General features: G+C 46.4%; 1 protein-coding gene across 3 annotated transcripts in view; it reads right to left on the bottom strand.

Moving 5' to 3' along the window:
• ADORA2A (adenosine A2a receptor) overlaps positions 1-20,228 on the bottom strand; it is a 57,106-nt gene that overhangs the window by 31,593 nt on the left and 5,285 nt on the right. For 2 of the 3 annotated variants that reach the window (XM_042841610.2, XM_005288600.4), the window contains exon 1: positions 7,174-9,579. The exons of the other annotated variant lie outside the window; for it this stretch is intronic. The gene's annotated coding sequence lies outside the window, so the exon portion shown is untranslated. Of the gene's footprint in view, positions 1-7,173; positions 9,580-20,228 lie in introns of those variants that run through there. 3 annotated transcript variants of the gene reach the window in all.

Raw genomic sequence — 20,228 nt, 5'->3', positions numbered from 1 at the left:
ACAGAGAGCACTTACTAGGAGATACAGAGTGTGGAGTGCACTCAGCCCCTTGCAGGAAACAGCCCAGCAAGTCATTTCCCACATCACCACATTTCTCTGAGACCCCTCACCCCGTTCCTCTAACTGGCTAGTTCAAGCCTTTGCACTAGTAGGAGCTTGGTCTTCACCTCCACTATCCAGTCCATGCTTGAACCTCCCTAGTGATTGGGTCTCGCTCACAGCAAATTGTTCCATTGTCTCAATTTCATTGTTAGTAAAATGTTCCCTAAACAACTCTAAACAAAATGTTCTCTTCATGTTTCAGGGTTTGTTACATCATCCTGCAACACCTGGAATCATTCCTCCCTGGCAGTGCTTAATTTGTAATCAGGCCTGCCGACAGAAATTCTGAGCCCCAGGGCCAGGGCCATCCCTGGGGGGGCGGGGCCTGGGGCGGAAGTGACGAATGTGTTACTTCCGGGACTGCCCACGCCGGCCTGTGGGGCGCCCCAAAGTGCAGGGCCCAAAGCGGTCTCGCACACCTAGGCACCCTGCAGCCCGGGCAATTGCCCCTTTGCTGCCCCCCCCGTTGTGAGCCTGTTTGTAATGAAAGAGGTGCTGAAGCTCAAGCAATTTCTTTTACTTTCATAACTGATGTGCCAATCCCAGAGGTGCCGGGGCTAGGAACGGCCAATCCCAGAGGTGCCGGGGCTAGGAACGGCCAATCCCAGAGGTGCCGGGGCTAGGAACAGTCAAGCCTTGGCACAAATTAAGTACTTCACCCTGGCCTTTATTTTACTACCGTTCAAATGTTTTACAACTGTTACAATGTCCCACCCTACGCTTGACTAAGATGAATAAAATCAATTGAGTCACTCTTCACACCTCACCCTCCAGTACTTGTAGCATTTTAGTTATTCCCTTTTGGATTGGGAATACCTTTCTAATTTGTCAATGGATTTGTCTTTATTAATAGTAGGTGTCCCAACCCTAGTCACAGAATTCAAAGCATGGCTTCTTCATTGTTTTACATCTGCCACTCCTAGTGAACTTCGCAGCAGAATGTTCATGTTTTGTGCAACAGTCTCATCATCCCTAGGCCATTTTCTATATTACTGCTCTCTAACCAACCAACAGGTTCCCAGATAAGGCCATGAGGAAAGCATCTATATTCAGCCCAACACTTAAGAACATGCTTAAAGTGACTTTAAATCCTTTCCTAAATCCGAGCCTTAGGGCATGGCTACACTTGCAGATGTAGAGTGCTTTGAGTTAAACCAGCCTTCGTAGAGTGCAGTAGGGAAAGCACGGCAGTCTGTCCACACTGTCAGCTTCAAGCGCACTGGCGTGGCCACATTTGCGGCACTTGCAGCGGCACTGGGAGCGGTGCATTATGGGCAGCTATCTCAGCATGCAAGTGACTGCAATGTACTTTTCAAATGGGGTGGGGTGGAGTAGAGTGTGACAGGGAATGTGTTGTGTGTATGTGGGGGGAGGGGGAGTGGGATTTTGGGGGGCTGAGAGCATGTCAGCATGCTGTCTTATAAGTTCAGACAGCAGCAGACCTCCCCGTCCCCCCCGCCTCTCTCTCTCACACACAGCATTCCACACTAAAGGTTGCTTTGTCTCAGAGCAGATAAGCAGCCGGCTGTCAGAAAGGGAGCTTTCAAAGGGCATATCTGCATTCCTGCAGTGATTCAAAACAATGACAAGAGTGGCCACTTGACTTAAGGGGACTATGGGACATTTCCGGAGGCTGATCAGAGCGCACTAATGCAACACGTCGTCCACACTGACGCCTGGGCGTTGTAGCCAAGGCGCAGCAAACGTTATTCCTCTTGCCGAGGTGGCGTACCAGCAGTGCTGTAGCCGCGGAGTCAGAGCGCTCTACGTGTCTTGCCAGTGTGGACGGGGAGTGAGCTAGTGCGCCCGGGGCTCCTTTAATGTGCTCTAACTCGTAAGTGTAGCCAAGCCCTCAGTCTTTTGCCTAGTGAGAGTAGTTCCCAAGTCAGTCTTTATAATAACATAATTAAATCACAATTCTGTTTGCCCGTTTCGCTAAATTCTCGAGATCATTCTGTTTGTGGCTCAGCAGCCTCTCTCATCACAGTATGTTTATCTAAACAAATGTTTTTTAACTTTTCAATTCCCATGTGACTATAAAAGGCCTTTATTAAATATCACGTCCACCAAATTCCCTTGTCTCCTACATTTGTAATCATATCAGAGTGCGCTGCCAGGGTGTCTTTATCATTTTTTTTTTATAGAATTCATGCTGTCTATTGCTCATCAGGTTATCTTCTATGGAGTCATCAGTCACAACCCTTATTGTTCACTCAGATTTTCCAAGTCCATAGGTTGAACTTGTTATAAAGTGATTGAGCAGTTCTACAGTTGTCTCTTCTATTCCTCTTCTATTTCTGTTCCCGACCCCATAAAAACGGATGAAAAAGACGCTAGGCCCAACAGCAAAGATTCTTGGACTGCACAAAACTAATGGGTTCTTCCGGAGGCTGTCAGTGGGTTGGAGAGGGTGAAAATCCAAAACAAAACTCTCCCCAAAGCTCTCATATTTGGCTGCATTTTTTCTCTGCTTGTTTTTATCAGGATTTAATCATAGGGCTCAACCTGAACCTCATTACAAGAGATTAGACTAAACAGTAAGAAGAAAAGTTGTTAAAAGCTGATTATATTAAAATGTGGGAGCAAGCAGTGGCTGTTATGGAAAACTATTACAATATCAGCAACAAAAGATGCAAATACAGAAGTTTTGGCAAAAATACTCATTTTGGATCTATACTTCCCTTCCCCCACATTCTGACAGTTTGATACAGTCCAGAAATCTCCTGCAGGGCAGAAGTGCTGGAACATTTTTTATAGTGGGGTGCTGAAGATGGAAGCCATGTATTTAGGTGTGTGACAAACCCAGACCAGTGGGGTACAGGAGTCTGGTAGAGGGCAAATATACTGGTCACTGGATGAGTAGTTTTCTGTTCCCTGAGTGACCAGAGCAGGGGCTGCACTAGAGTAATCAGGAACCTGCTAGAACCAGTAAAGGCAGGCAGGCTAATTAGGACACCTGGAGCCAATTAAGAAGAAGCTGCTAGAATCAATTAAGGCAGGCTAATCAGGGCACCTGGGTTTTAAAAAGGAGCTCACTTCAGTTTGTGGTGCAAGTGTGAGGAGCTGGGAGCAAGAGGTGCAAGGAGCTGAGAGTGAGAGGGTGTGCTGCTGGAGGACTGAGGAGCACAAGCGTTATCAGACACCAGGAGGAAGGTCCTGTGGTGAGAATAAGGAAGGTGTTTGGAGGAGGCCATGGGGAAGTAGCCCAGGGAATTGTAGCTGTCATGCAGCTGTTACAGGAGGCACTATAGACAGCTGCAGTCCACAGGGCCCTGGGCTGGAACCCCCCTAACCTCCCAATTGACCTGGACTGTGGGTTCTTCCAGAGGGGAAGGTCTCTGGGCTGTTCCACAACCCACATGGTGAATCTCTGAGGCAAGAAAATCCGCAAATAAGCGCAGGACCCACCAAGACAGAGGAGGAACTTTGTCACAGTTATTACTTTTCAAGCCCTGGGGTACTGCAGCACCCCAGTACCTATGCTGCAGGGTTCTAATGCCTTTCATCAAAAGCAGGAAGGTATGTTCCCTTCATCTTTTCTTGGAATTGGGGGCTTGATATTTATATGTATATTACAAGTCCATCCCACTGAAAGGGATGAAAGACTGCCCACCTGCTTTCCATGAACTCATCCTGCTTGGCATATGTAGTTTTTATTTTCTATACACCTGTGTGCACGCAAGTAGCCATTGTTTTTTATATATAAATTTGGGGGGTGGGTTACAAACTGTGATTGTTAATTTACAGTTTGAGCTACTTGCCACATCAGAAAGGTTCTCTTTTATTTTCATATTATTCATGTACTTTGAATATTTAATCACATTTGTACTGTTTTTTTTTTAACAGATTAAATATAAGTGAATTCTTCCACAAATCTAATCCAATTTGAGGATTTCCCATATCCCTGCTTGTCATTCTACCTAATCTTTTTGTAGGCGGCTGTGACACTCTGATCTTGTAGTTTTCCATTTTAAAGGCAAAACAGAGAGGACTGTGCCCTCTGTATAACTGCATGTCTCTATTGCATACAGGAAGTTGAATTTGTCAATTACTACAGTTCTTCAATTACCACAAGGCTGGGACTTAAAAGCCTGAAAACAAATACGCTCAAATACAGAGTTACCTAATTGATGACCATCTGCTTGGAACAATAATTTTGGTTTAAATAGTTAATAAAAGTTGCCTTAACTACTATTTACCCAAATGACTCACGCTAACCTTTTAAAGTTAACCCCTTCTGTTTTCTCTTTGTGCCACATACAGACACACCAGAAAGACTCTGTCAAGCAGCCTCTTTAAAATCATGGTGTTTTTAGGTTGGTAATAAGACAGAGGCGCATTGCACTCGTGGCTTAGACCAGTGTTTGTACCCCACAGTGCTCAAAACCAGCATTAGAGAAACTATAGTGCTTTATAGTGTGATATTTGAAAGGCATCTTGCACGAGATCAGCCTCTGCATGTGCCACAGCCTGTGTTTCGCTGCTGCTGATGGGGTCTTTCTCCTAACAGAAAGGATGGGCTGAAGGAATCCCACCCATCTCCTGGCTTCTCAGTGCCTTGGAATCACACCCTCCACCATCCAGCACCTTGGATGCCCATTATAAACACCCTCTTTTCCTTACACCAGACCAGGAGGGATGAACAGAGGAAGCTGTGGCCCTTTTGCTGATAACGTCAGATGATTCAGAAAGCACGAAGTATCGTCCATTCAGAACCACCATAACTTGGATCTGACCCCACTCATGATCCTCTCCCACTTGCTGAGTTACTGGCCACCTCTTGTGACAGCTTCACTAACAACATTTCCATGTACCAAAGCTCAGAGCTCTCTACTTTCAGCAGTTGAAGATGTTGTTGAAATGCTGGACAGCATTGAGCCTACTATAAATATCACCAAGGAAAAATGAACCACCTCATTTATTTCTGGTTACATTGTTTATTTAGTCACATCTCTTGATTTCAAAGTTAAACAACTGAAACTCACCAGCGTTAAATGCTATCTGCACGTTTACTGGTATCTGATACTCCTGGGGAAACCACTGTTTCCAGTTGACTAAGAGCATGTACATTCAAGGAGTCACCAGCAGTGCTGGGTTTGAGGGGAACAAAATTAAGGACTAGAAGTCTGAGGATGAGGGGGGAACAAAAGCTGAGAGTTTGAGCAGTGGGTGGCAGTGAGAGGGCTAGGGGAACAAAGGGGATGAAGATCTTAGACTCCAAACTCAAGAGAAATCCGGGGGGAGGGAATCAAAAGTTGTGGACATCTAGGAATTCTGATGACAAAGAATTGTCCCAGTCTTGCAGTTGGGGATTTAGGTGAAAAGGGGGAGTGGACAGTTGTTTGCCTTTCCCGCAATGTTCAAAGGCTGTCAATGGAAGGGCATGCCTGACTGTATTACTAACACCCCAAAGGGAACAGGGAGAGATTCAGATTCAACACCCATGCCATCTCTGAAGCCAGCACGCGAACTCTACCAGTATCCCTCAGAGGGATGAAAGTAAAAGCTGGATCTACCAGGATCCTGCTGGAACTAGCCAAATTTTGGCCCCAATTCCAACACCCATATAGAGAAGCCGAGGTACTCCTACTTCACCACAAGAGTGTGGATTCTGGTGCTGGCACATGAGTGCGGCAAAACCTCAGATCCAGTGCATGGAACCTCCTGAGTCTGTCCAACTTCCACCCTCTGCCCCCAAATTCCATGGCATGAACTGAGAACAAGGGCAGCTGCTCCTACCCCGTCAGACAGTTCCCAACTTGAACCCATTCTAGTGCCTTAAGTTGCACAAAATCCTGGGTCTGGCAGTTGGATCTTGGCAGGCTTTGGTCCACAAGCCCACCTTGTACAGTCTAAGCAGAAGACAAATCTAGCTGTCCTATTTCTCAGGAAAAATCAGGATCTGGCTGCATCTCAGCCCAACAGAACTGGGAAAATACATAACTAGCTCCTAGATCCTATTGGGTCTGGCCAATTTTCAACCCCAATCCCCCAAATTCTACTGATCTTAATACAGAAGAAAAAAAAACCTCAGCAGATCCTAGTTCACCAGATCTTGTTACAAACTGACAGCCCCACTGAAAAGCGATTGCGTTTGGCACCAGGGTTTTTCTGGAGACAGCGAGCTTTTTATCCCAAACCCAAAACTTAAACCAGCTAAATAGACAAGAAGTGCAGCTACTCCATTTCCACCGCAAAATCCCAAACCCCACTACGTCCCTGCACAACAGCATCACAGACACATTCAGCACCTGGACTCTGCTGGAGTTTGCATTTTTGGCTCCAGGCTCCCAAGTTGTATTGTTAAAACAAACAAGGTGCCGCTACCACTTGACCAGAAAAGCCCAGCCTCTGACCTATAGCTCGGTTTGAGTCTGGGGCCAAAAAAATACCAATCCAGCTGGATCCAAGTGCCAGAGGTTTTGAGGCACTTACACACCGGGAGGCATCTAGTCTAGACTGTTTCTGCTGCTCTATTCACGACCTGGACTTGAGAAGGAGAGGACTAAAACTTGGGTGGATCTGGCAGGATCCAGGGGCCAGATTTGGTTTTCGGGACACTCCTACCAGGATGTGCCAGAGTCCAGAATATTTTCTGAGTAGCAGCTTCGATTGTTGTCTAGGCATTGGGGGGGGGGGGGGCTGGATCCACGTTGCGGTGGGGCAGTAGGGGAGGCTGCACTTGTTCTCTATTGTAATAGCACAATTTGAGGACTGGGGGACAAATAGCATCAGGATTCTTGGATCCAGCCTCCCTCTCTGACAGACACAGACACACACACACACTCACTCTCTGACAGACAAACAGACACACTCTGACAGACACACACACACACACACACTCTCCCGGCCCCACGCGCAGTGCATCTGCAGGCTCCCCTCCCCTGCCCGGTCTCTGCAATTCCCCAGCACCCTGGCGGCTTGGAGAGCGATGCCCGCGGGGCCGGATGGGGTGTCGGGGGGACGCATGGAAAAGTCCCGGGGAGTGAGTGACGGGGCGGGGGGGTACTTCTCCCCGGCCCGGGGGTCCGCCCCACACAGAGCCACCCCTCCCCCCCGCACAGTACCCACCTGTCTGGGGAGGGTGTTTCCTCCGCCCGCCCCACGCGCTGCAGGCGGGCTCTCCGGGGCTCGCCAGCCAGGCTCCGAGCTCCTGCCCAGCCCGCTGTGGTGCTCGCCACCGACCGGCCAAGAAAGTTTCTCAAAGGCCGGGGCTGCTCCCGCGCCGGCAGCTGCGCGCGAACTGGCCGCTCCCCTCTCGCCGGCGAGCGTGGCCGGCCACTCGCTCGCCCGCTCCAGGCTAGTGCCTGGATGAAATTCAAACCCACGGACTGAGCCCTGGCGCCGCGGGGCCGGGAGACGCAGGCGGGGGGCTCTAGGGCGCCCCCTGGAGGTTATCACCGCCCCAGGAACGCGAGCCCGGCGAGTTCTCCCCGCAGCAGCCACGTTCCATGCGCTGGGGCTCGCCCAAGCTGAAGGAAGGACTGGCCGCGGCTGGCTAAGGCACACCACGCTCTCTGAGCCGGACTTCCTGGGGAGTGCCCGCTTTGTCGGCTCAGTCACACCCTCGCCGCTGGGACTAATGTCACTGAAAGAAGAGGGGGAAAAGGAGAAGGATGGAAAAACACGGACCCGGAGGAATTCTATTTAAATACAAGGATCAGAGGGGTAGCCGTGTTAGTCTGGATCTGCGACTGCCGAAGTGGGTATTCACCCAGGAAAGCTTATGCGCCAATACATGGTAGCTATTTAAATACAGTTTGTAAATATGCCATTCTCCCAGGGAGCAGAGCCCACCTAGGGAAAGCTGTCTAGATCTGAATGGGGGTTGGACCTACTGGATTCTAAGATTGACTTCCATCTTAAAAACCTAGAGCTAACTTTTCTGGCGGTTTTAAGCCATCCTTTCTGGAGCCGGGCTATCATTGTCTGTTAAAATCGAAGGGGTGTGCCAAACAGCCTCTGGAAGGGTTAGGACTCTCTCCATAAAAGTAAACACTCTGCCTTCCACTTTCTCTATGCCATCTCACAGCAATGTTTCACTGCTCCCCTTGGAAACCGGTGCTGTAAAACAACTTCTCACATGCACCCTGAGAAAGCAAGCCACTTGGTACCCAGGTCACTCCCGCTGTCAAGTTTTGTTTGTGTTGTTTGTTTGTTTGTTTTAAACTCTTCCTGCTTCCTTCCTCAGCTCCAAATGAAGCGATAACATATACATTGAACAAGGTAGCTGAACCTTAACACTGTTCTATTAAGTAAGGTGGAAGCAGACATAGCACTTTAAACTCTGATTATGGGAAATCTGAAACAGGATGCAGTGGTCACTGACCTACTCTAATATCCTCCTCTTTTCTATTCAGCCATCTAGCCAGCACATGCTTACATTTTGCTAATGAGGCAATTTGATTATATAGGTACTAAAAGCAGGGAAAAATCGATTTTGTCCAGAGATTATTAATAGAGTGTCAATAGTAACCAAATGGATGACAGAAAAGAGCCTCACTGGCTCTTGGGAGGCTTAAAGGCAACCTGCAAAGGTTTGTTTGTATAGAATCGTAGCATATCAGGGTTGGAAGGGACCTCAAGAGGTCATCTAGTCCAACCCCCTGCTCAAAGCAGGACCAATTTCCAACTAAATCATCCCAGCCAGGGCTTTGTCAAGCCAGGCCTTAAAAACCTCCAAGGAAGGAGACTCCACCACCTCCCTAGGTAACGCATTCCAGTGCTTCACCACCCTCCTAGTGAAATAGTGTTTCCTAATATCCAACCTGGACCTCCCCCACTGCAACTTGAGACCATTGCTCCTTGTTCTGTCATCTGCCACCACTGAGAACAGCCGAGCTCCATCCTCTTTGGAACCGCCCCTTCAGGTAGTTGAAGGCTGCTATCAAATCCCCCCTCATTCTTCTCTTCTGGAGACTAAACAATCCCAGTTCCCTCAGTCTCTCTTCATAAGTCATGTGCTCCAAACCCCTAATAATTTTTGTTGCCCTCCGATGGACTCTTTCCAATTTTTCCACATCCTTCTTGTAGTGTGGGGCCCAAAACTGGACACAGTATTCCAGATGAGGCCTCACCAATGTCAAATAAAGGGGAATGATCACGTTCCTCGATCTGCTGGCAATGCCCCTACTTATACAGCCCAAAATGTCGTTAGCCTTCTTGGCAACAAGAGCACACTGTTGACTTATATCCAGCTTCTCGTCCACTGTGACCCCTGGGTCCTTTTCTGCAGAACTGCTACCTAGCCATTCGGTCCCTAGTCTGTAGCAGTGCATGGGATTCTTCTGTCCTAAGTGCAGGACTCTGCACTTGTCCTTGTTGAACCTCATCAGGTTTTTTTTGTCCCAATCCTCTAATTTGTCTAGGTCCCTCTGTATCCGATCCCTACCCTCTAGTGTATCTACCATGCCTCCTAGTTTAGTGTCATCTGCAAACTTGCTGAGAGTGCAGTCCACACCATCTTCCAGATCATTAATAAAGATATTAAAGAAAACCGGCCCCAGGACCGACCCTTGGGGCACTCTGCTTGAAACCAGCTGCCAACTAGACATGGAGCCATTGATCACTACCCGTTGAGCCCGATGATCTAGCCAGCTTTCTATCCACCTTACAGTCCATTCATCCAGCCCATACTTCTTTAACTTGGCGGCAAGAATACTGTGGGAGACCGTATCAAAAGCTTTGCTAAAGTCAAGGAATAACACATCCACTGCTTTCCCCTCATCCACAGAGCCAGTTATCTCATCATAGAAGGCAATTAGGTTAGTCAGGCACGACTTCCCCTTGGTGAATCCATGCTGACTGTTCCTGATCACTTTCCTCTCCTCTAAGTGTTTCATAATTGATTCCTTGAGGACCTGCTGCATGATATTTCCAGGGACTGAGATGAGGCTGACGGGCCTGTAGTTCCCCGGATCCTCCTTTTTCCCTTTCTTAAAGATGGACACTACATTAGCCTTTTTCCAGTCATCTGGGACCTCCCCTGATCGCCATGAGTTTTAAAAAATAATGGCTAATGACTCTGCAGTCTCATCCGCCAACTCCTTTAGCACCCTCGGATGCAGCGCATCCGGCCCCATGGACTTGTGTACGTCCAGTTTTTCTAAATAGTCCTGAACCACTTCTTTCTCCACAGAGGGCTGGTCACCTTCTCCCCATATTGTGCTGCCCAGTGCAGCAGTCTGGGAGCTGACCTTGTTTGTGAAGACAGAGGCAAAAAAAGCATTGAGTACATTAGCTTTTTCCACATCCTCAGTCACTAGGTTGCCTCCCTCATTCAGTAAGGGGCCCACACTTTCCTTGACTTTCTTCTTGTTGCTAACATACCTGAAGAAACCCTTCTTGTTACTCTTAACATCTCTTGCTAGCTGCAACTCCAAGTGTGATTTGGCCTTCCTGATTTCACTCCTGCATGCCTGAGCAATATTTTTATACTCCTCCCTGGTCATTTGTCCAGTCTTCCACTTCTTGTAAGCTTCTTTTTTGTGTTTAAGATCAGCAAGGATTTCACTGTTTAGCCAAGCTGGTCGCCTGCCATATTTACTATTCTTTCTACACATCGGGATGTTTGTTCCTGCAACCGCAATAAGGATTCTTTAAAATACAGCCAGCTCTCCTGGACCCCTTTGCCCTTCATGTTATTCTCCCAGGGGATCCTGCCCATCTGTTCCCTGAGGGAGTCAAAGTCTGCTTTTCTGAAGTCCAGGGTCCGTATTCTGCTGCTCTTCTTTCTTCCTTGTGTCAGGATCCTGAACTCGACCATCTCATGGTCACTGCCTCCCAGGTTCCCATCCACTTTTGCTTCCCCTACTAATTCTTCCCTGTTTGTGAGCAGCAGGTCAAGAAAAGCTCTGCCCCTAGTTGGTTCCTCCAGCACTTGCACCAGGAAATTGTCCCCTACACTTTCCAAAAACTTCCTGGATTGTCTGTGCACCGCTGTAGTGCTCTCCCAGCAGATATCAGGGTGATTAAAGTCTCCCATGAGAACCAGGGCCTGCGATCTAGCAGCTTCTGCTAGTTGCCAGAAGAAAGCCTCGTCCACCTCATCCCCCTGGTCTGGTGGTCTATAGCAGACTCCAACCACGACATCACCCTTGTTGCTCACACTTCTCAACTTTATCCAGAGACTCTCAGGTTTTTCTGCAGTTTCATACCGGAGCTCTGAGCAGTCATACTCCTCTCTTACATACAATGCAACTCCCCCACCTTTTCTGCCCTGCCTGTCCTTCCTGAACAGTTTATATCCATCCATGACAGTACTCCAGTCATGTGAGTTATCCCACCAGGTCTCTGTTATTCCAATCACATCATAGTTCCCTGACTGTGCCAGGACTTCCAGTTCTCCCTGCTTGTTTCCCAGGCTTCTTGCATTTGTGTATAGGCACTTAAGATAACTCATCCATCGTCCCTCTTTCTCAGCATGAGACAGGAGTCCTCCCCTCTTGCACTCTCCTGCTTGTGCTTCCTCCCAGGATCCCATTTCCCCACTTACCTCAGGGCTTTGGTCTCCTTCCCCCGGTGAACCTAGTTTAAAGCCCTTGAAAATTAGGTTCAAGTGTTTTTGCTGCTTTATGATAGATAAAGAAGGTATGAAAGGTTGTCTCTCTCTCTCTCTGTTCCTGCTTGTTCTTTACAGTAGAATTATCAGGAAAAAATGGTTGCTCACCCTACAGTAACCGTCAGGTGTAGTAGGTGGATTTGTTTTAGGTGTAGACCAGGCCTCAATTCCCTCACCATTGCAAGTCAATGTTGCTGAGGATTCTGAAAGAGGGGATGGAGGATGGGTCCTGGGATGAGGAGTGCCATCTGCATCAGCTGAACAATTGTAGTACTGCTCTCCCGGACTTGGCTGCTCAGCCCCAAGTGTAATGCTTGCCAAAGGTCAGTGGGTCGCAGCTTGGCAGATTTCTGATCTGGGCACATTCCTGAAGCAGGCAGAGGATGCCACTTGAGCTCTAAGGCTCACTCTGCTAATGTTGGATGAGAGAGAGATAGATCAGCCAGCTGATAACATAGCAAGATACATTGCGTTACCCATTTCAATATCCTCTCTGAAGAGATGGCCTGCCCTTTAGAAAGTGTCAGGTTTCTCACTCCTGTGGCTCTCCAGTTCTGATCCAGGACTTGGAGGCTCTGTCCTTGGAGAAGTGATGTTTTATGTCTTCTTTTTGAGACTTTCCTTCATGCTGCAGCTCTGTCTGGCTCAGTGATTCAGTGTCACCTTTATGCGGCACAGGTGCCAGCTTTGCTGCCTGGAGTGCCAGTATGGCTGGGGGAGGGGGAGGGTCTTCGGCACCAGCGTTTTTGGCACTGGGAACTTCACCCACATTGATAGGTTGGTATCAAAGTCATTGGTGCTGGCTCTGCTGGTATCCTCTTTGCCTTCTTTCCACTTTCCACTGGGAGCTCATATTCAACTCTTTATCCACAATGACTCCAAGTCCTTTTCCGTTGCTGCTTTCCAGGATGCAGTTCCTCATCTTGTGTGACTTACATTCTTTGTTCCTAAATATAGGACCTGCCTGTATTAAAACACACGTTCAAATAAGCCCATTTTACCAAGCAATCCAGGTTGATCTATATAACTGACCTGTCTCAATGATTACCACTCCACAAACTTGTGTGTGATTCGCAAGTTTTATTAGATAATTGATAAAGATCTTGAACAGCATTGAGCTGAGAACAGGTCCCTGGAGACTGCACTAAAAACACCTCCATTGGATGACTATTCCCCATTTACAATTGTTTTTTGTAATCTAGCAATATCCATTTACTAGTGGCTACATTGATTTTGAACGGTGTTATTTTTTTTTTTTATCAGAATCTCATGCAGAACTAAGTCAAATGCCTTACAAAAGTCTAGGTCTATTATGTCAACAGTTACCTTTAGCAGCCAAGCCTGTGATCTCCTCAAGAACCAACAATAAATTTGTTTGACAAGACCTATTTTCCATGAAACCATCTTGATTGGCATAAATTATGCTACATCTTTTAATTATTTACTATTTGCATCCCATATTGGCCTTTTCATGATTTTACCTGGGATCGTTCTCAGACTAACTGGTCTATAGATTGTCACATCATCCCCTTTATCCCTTTTTAAATAGTGGGGCATTGGCTTTTTCCAGACCTCTGGAACTTCCCCAGTGTTGCAATGTCTGTTAAAAATCAACAGCAATGGTCCAGACAGCTCATCATCCAATTCTTTTAATACTCTTGGGCACAAGTTATCTAGCCCCACAGATTCAAGGGTTTAATAGTTGCTGCTTAACATCCTCTTAGTTATTGCTGGAATAGAAAGTATTTCATTATCACTAAGATATGATTCTCTTGTTTCTTTCTGAATACAGAAGAAATATTTGTTGAATATTTCTGCTTTTTCTGATTGTTAATTTTATCATCCTTGTCTAGACCTATCCCATGGTTAGGACTTTGTTCTCAATATATTTAAAGAAGCCCTTAAGCCCTATCGACCATAAGCTTCTTTTATCAAGTGTCTGCATTTCCTCACTGCAGATAGGTATTAATTGCTATCAGCATCCCCATTTGTAATTTTTATATTGTTTTCTTCACTTGCCTTCTTAAATCAGGATAGCTTTTACAGCAAAGAAGCCTTCCTCTGTGACTACAGAATTGTGTTTTCCTGAGCATCTAATAAAGCATTCTTAAATAACTGAGTTATCCTTCACATTTTTTTGTTTAAATATTTACTCTCCCTCAATTTTGCCCATCATTGTTTTAAGCTTTGGGAAATTGGTGTGTGTATGCCCGTGCATGTTCCTGGGGTAGGCACTATGTTCTGATTGAACATAGAAAATGGATTTAGATCACAAGCAGTTACACCTTCATTTTTTAGTTCAAGATACTCTACTCTCTAAAACTAAAAGAATAATAACTCTAGAATAAAATGTTAGTTAACCTACTCACTACTCTTAAATCACAATAGAGACCTTTCAGCCATAACAACTGACCCAAAGTACTAAAGTTTGGAGGAAACCAGTGTAACATGAATCTTGAAGAAGTTTCCCTCCAAGACAGCAGTGAACTCTGTATAAAGAAACACTGACCTTTGAAATGTGCCATGCAAACTACTCTCTATGATGTACTCTCTGCTTAGTTAGGGTTACCATACGTCTGGATTTTCCCGGACATGTCTGGCTTTTTGGGCCTCAAATCCCCGTCTGGGGGGAAATCCCAAAAAGCCGGACATGTCCGGGAAAATAGGGAGGTAGGGCCCGGCGGTGCAGGGCCGGGGGCCGGCGCAGTGCTTGGCAGGGGCTGGGATCAGGGGCGTGGTGCCGGCGCGGTGCTGGGCCGCCCTGGGGGCCAGGGGCCAGGGCCGGGGTCGGCACAGTGCTCGGCCGTGGCTGGGGCCGGCGCAGTGGTGGGCCGGGGTTGGCGTGGTGCTCGGCCGGGGCTGGGGCCGGGGGGTCGGCACAGTGCTGGGGGCCGGCGCGGTGCTCGGCTGGGGGTGCGGGCACTTGGCCGGGAGACGCCGGGGCCAGAGGCTCTTGGCCTGAGCCGGCCGGCCACCGAAGGGAGCCGCTCGGCCAGGGGGGCCGGACTGAGCTGCGCTGCACCGCACCCCGCCCCAGCTTACCTGCTGCCTCCCTGTTTCAGGCTTCCCACGAACATTTGATTCGTGGGAAGCAGGGGAGGGGGAGGAGCAGGGGACGGAGCATTCAGGGGAGGGGGCGGAGTTGGGGCAGGGCCGGGGACCCATGGAGTGTCCTCCTTTTTAAAAATTAAAATATGGTAACCCTAGCTTAGTTGATGCACCAATAACAATGTCTTGCTCGGGTAAGTTGTTATATTATTTTGTACTACTTTTTCCAATAAGAAAACAGCTACTTCCGGCCAGACAAAGTTGCATCACTCCAGATACTCCGTCTGCAAGGTGGTGGAAAAAAACCCCCACGCTTCCGAGCTCTTTTTGCAAAATGTTGAAGTTGCTGTGAGATGGGAGTGAGCATAGACTCCTACTGAAAGTGTGATCACTCAGCTCATCTTGAACAGAATAGTGCTTTTGATAAACAGACTTGCATCTGTGGATCCAGAGATATTTGTGGCATTGATAAACACTTCTGTTTGTGCCTTAACATAACCTTCTGCCTGACTAAAGGTATCAGAGCTATCTAGCGGTTAGAGATATTAGTCGACACAGGAAGTGAACCTGCTAGTTAAACCACCAAGCTAACTCAGCTCTGGGTAAAGTTTGCTCTGACATCCAGCTTCTAGTGGAGAGGTATTCATATTACAATTGCAAGGTTCAACAATGGCAAAGGACTGAATGGTCGTGGTCTATGTCACATACAACTTGTACATGGTAGGCTGCAAGGGTTCTGTTAGAAGATCAGGCTTCTGTATCAAATATGGACTGGCCATAGAGCTACCATCTCAAAGAGATGCACACTAGAGGTGTTCAGTCTAAGATCCTTTAATGCTCTGCCAGGTATGTCTAAGTTAGGTTAAATAAGGTATGTGACACAGCACCACCCAGTGGCCAACAGTAGAATACAGTTTAGCATTCCATTCCATCCCCCCCCATAAGTTCTTCATTTCAACCATTTACAAAATTTCTACTATCATACCGTCTTTGAAGTTCAGTACGTCTGCTGTCCTCCCTTCTTCATGGCTGAACAGTATAATAGAGTTTAGCATTCCATTACAGTCTGGAGTCTCATATACATCAGTGACCAAAACAAGCTTCTCACTGTAATCATGCTGTATCAGAGATAGGACCAGGGTGTTTTAGAGTTGCTTTGGGTACCCGTATCGGCGGGTAGCAATCGATTTATCCAGGATTGATATATCGCGTCTCGTTAAGACACGATATATCGATCCCCGAACGCGCTCACCGTCAACTCCGGAACTCCACCAGAGCGAGCGGCGGTAGCGCAGTCGACGGGGGAGCCGCGGCCGTTGATCCCGCGCCGTGTGGACCCCAGGTAATTAAGTTGCTCTGTATGCACTTATGGCACCTAATCCAGGTACCCCTGGCTCCCCCTATAGGTTGCCAATCTTGCTAGGTTGTTTTTCAGTGGCTCAGCCCTCCAGCCAGGTGTGTCAGTAAAAAAATGAATGAACCCCTTCTGGGGAAAGAGAGTTCAACAAATTGTCTGCCCTCACCAGGGTATTCATCCCTCTCCGAGCCCTGTAAATTCAGCCCTTAGCTTGGGCTTCCCAAAGAGCCTTGTCCCCTTTTCAGGGCTTAGGCTCCTTTGCCAGTGGAGGAACCCGGGCCCACCCAATGGTCCTGGTTCCAGCCCAGGGATCCTATCCACAGCAGCCACACACTCCCTCCTTGAATTAATTGCTGCTGTTTTCCCTGGGTATCTTATCTCCTGCTCCCTTTCCTTTGACCTGTTACCTTAGGGTTACACTTCTCAGGTCCTCTCTCCCCCAGTAAATGCAGCTATCAAGCTCCTTTGGCCAGAGAGGAGAACCCTTTTCCACCCTCTGGTCCCAGCCAAGAACTGACCTGCTCAGGCCCTGCTGAGCCAGCTGGGGTCTCATTTCCTAGAGGCACCTCATGGAAATAGCCAGACCTGGAGGACCAACCTTTGCTGCTCCTTTCCAGGATGGATGTAGTAGGACTGCAGGGCCTTCAACAGGGGGCCACAAAGAGCCAGGCACATCCCACTGTAGGATCTGATTCTCAGAGGTACTGAGTACCCACAGCTCCAATTAACTTAAGTCAAAGGTGTTGGGTGCACAGAGTTTCTGAAAATCAGACTTTGTTCTTTTCTTGGAAATGGTGAAAGCTGAGTTACGGACTCAGGCCAGAAAACAAAATAAAACACATTGGGGGTGGTCTGAGGCAGTGTTGTTGCTGGCAAGGGGTGATGATAATATGTTGGAACAAGCTGCCCAGACACTAAAACTTTATGAACTAATAAAATTCCATCATCTCGCATCAACATTCCCAGTATTTGGAGACCACAATCATCCCTAGTGGGATAGGAGGTCAATAGTTAAGGTGGGTGGCTTTGTTTTGTCTTCTGTGTCTATGAATTTGTGTTGCCAAGCGCCAGTCATAATGTTGAACTTATCCTAGTTAATAAGTGGTGCCCTCTCATTGCTCTTGAAAACAAAATGGAAATAGTGTGTATGAAAAAAACTGATCCTTGCTAACATCATCCTGCTGGGGCACTGCAACTTCAACAGCTATTATTGTGCAAAAGTGAATTCTGTGTACTGTGAGAGCACAAACAATTATTGCTCCGTGACACGCATATGGTAATTCATGCTTCAAACTAGTTTTCTATTAATAGTACACAAACAGCACCTAAACTTACTGTTGAACAACATCTTTCCAATTGACTACGTGCCAGAGGGCAGTAGGAAAAATTAAGTAACAAAATAGCTGAGGAGAAACCTTAACACCAGGCATGGGATTTTCAGAAATGCCTAAGTGATTTAGGGGCTTTAGAAAATCTTCTCCCCAATGCCTAAGCCATGAGGTATAGGGTAGGATAGATACAGTGAGATGGCTCAGTGTTTGGGAATTCTTGTTTGAGAACATCTGCAACAAAATGTCTGATGTCCTCCTGGACCCTGGCTTACACTCTTCGTTTGTAATAGATTATGTAAATATGGTCATCTTTTATCCTAGTCTTAAATGGCTTCTATGAATGTCTAAGTCTTTAGACTTAGACAATTTCCTTTGGGTGGTTTGTCACTATAGCCATGTTGTGCAACACAAAAGCCTGTGTTAAGCACTCCTCCAAGCATTTTGTATATGTAACTTAAGGACCTACTTCTTATTCGATAGTCTCACTTAAGTTTTAAACAGTTGACCCAACATTACTTACAAGTATTTACTGTAATGTTCAAATCCTGAATATCAGAAAGAGAGAAGAGCAAAATCCTGCATCTCCTAACTTTTATTCCAGAATATTTTTAAATGAGGCTTTCTCCTGGTTGATGGGAAATGAGGGGAAAAGTCCTTGCCACAGATGATTTAAGGGACTCCCCAGGCATACTTACAAGGGTGAGTGATGGGGAACACATTGGGGAGTACAATGAAGAAGCAGTAGCAGACTGGGGTATATCTGAAAGGATAGCGTAACACAAACCTAACAAAAGAAATGCAGGAGGGGGCGGGACAAAAAGCAGAATGTGTTTGTGCAGGGGAGCCAGTAGAAGTGGGCGAGAAATGCAGGGGAGGTCCAGGAGCATCTCTGTAAGTGGGGGGCAGTGGGAGCTTACTATTGGGGGTCATTGCAGGTGGAGTGGCAATGGACAGAAGAATGCAGGAAGTTTCAAAAGATTGATTAAAAACTTTTAAGAGATTTTACCTTCCCTTTGGAAGAATGAGTACATTTCTTGTTATAAGGCCACCTTCCCCCAGGCTTCCCCAAAACCAAACCAATCCACCTGAAATTTCAGATTTCACATCTCATCCTAGGGTAGAATTTTTGTGGAGAATTTGTGCCAAATATCCCCCAAAACTCATTATGTGATGAGGTTTTTTTAATGATCTGTGTTGTTCATATTCCAAATATTTTCCTGTCACTTTCTTAGTTCATCGTATCTCTGAGACAAAATTCACTGCTCCTGGCATGCTTAACAAAAGAAGTGCCTTTCACTACTTTTTGAGGCAGTTCAGAAAGCATTTATACAAAACCTCATTTTGATAGCTACATATCCAACACCGATAAATGCATTTAAGATTTGCGTATTATACACACTTCCAGAGTGTGCATTATGCATGCATCCACTTGCTGCATCTCCATAAATGTGCGTGGCTTGGATGTGGTCCGTCATGGTGCAGGAAGATCCACTTTGGGTAGAGAATGAAAAGAAGAGCCACATGTTGGAGAAGATGTCTGATGAAAGGAGCAAGAAAACTGGAAAGAAATTTAGTCCATTCCTGCATGGCTTGTAAGGTTTACAGCGTCCTCTGTCACAAAGGGCTGGTCTACACTGGGGGGGAGGGAAGGGAGCCAGGAGTAGGAAAAAGTTTTAGTGCACTGCAGATTATTTATTATTGAAAAATATGATCTTGTCAACAGCCTTGTGAAGCTGTCTCCAGACTCTCAGGACTCGATTTTTTTTCATTTTAGAAGGCTTAACTTTCAGTCTTCTGGTGTCAAGAGAGCCTAACATTACTTGCAAAAAGGAGGCATAAACAACTGGGGAATGAGCTATCCACAGCAATGTATAGAAGCACAAATATTTCTCCACAATATCTATTCAGTACAAAATTCTAGTTGGGCAATTTAGATATACACCCCACTGGTTTGTTTAATTTTAGTTTTGTAAGGCGATTAAGGAGGCCTCTGAAGATAGGACACCCTGAAGATGGAAGGAATAAGATTTCAGAAAAATAAGATGGAGACCATTTAAAAAAAATCTATTTCATATGCAGAAATTAAGTTCTATAAACAGAATTTAATTAAACCATAGTGACCAGGATGGCAATTGAAGGTATAAGAGCAAATAAAAACCTTATTAACTTGGACTAGACTAGTGGCATCAAGTTGCTCTTTAGCTTCGTTTTTGGAAGTCTGAATGGAAACCAGGGACTTTTATAAGCAAGGACATCTGGGGGACAAGTTTTAGAATGAATTTATTTGTGAGAAAAGAAATGAAGAAAACAAAGCCATTCAGCTGGAAATAAACACTCTTCTGATCTTTAACAAGACGGGGCACTGGGATTATAAATCAGTAGATTTCCCCTTTTTAGTATATGGTTCACATAGCAAGCCCTAGTTTACATGGACAGTTTAAGAGCCCTCCAGACATGGCCACTTCCTTTCACAGTCTAATTAAAGGAGAAATTTTGTATCATATTCCACTTTGGACTGGAAACAAAAAGACAAAATAAAAATCAATTTAAGATGTGGGGAGTAGAATGGTGAAACCAGGCAGAAATCATATGCTGGGCCTACATGAAGATACCGTTGGAAACATAAATTAAGCAGTGCACCGGGGAGAGAGCTACAAGAGGTTAGACTAAGTTACAATGCAATGGCAAGGAAGTGTTGGGAATAACCCTTTCTACCCAGGGAAGAAAGTCAGTTTTCATAACAAACTAAGGCTCTGATCCTGCAAGGAACCCTATTTGTAGAGCTACTGGCCGGATCAGAGCCCAAGACATATACAATATAATACATTAA

Source organism: Chrysemys picta, chromosome 15 (genome assembly GCF_011386835.1).
Source record: "Chrysemys picta bellii isolate R12L10 chromosome 15, ASM1138683v2, whole genome shotgun sequence".
Taxonomy (NCBI): Eukaryota; Metazoa; Chordata; order Testudines; family Emydidae; genus Chrysemys; species Chrysemys picta.
The sequence above is the reverse complement of the archived record's forward strand: the minus strand, read 5'-3'. Positions and strand labels throughout refer to the sequence as shown.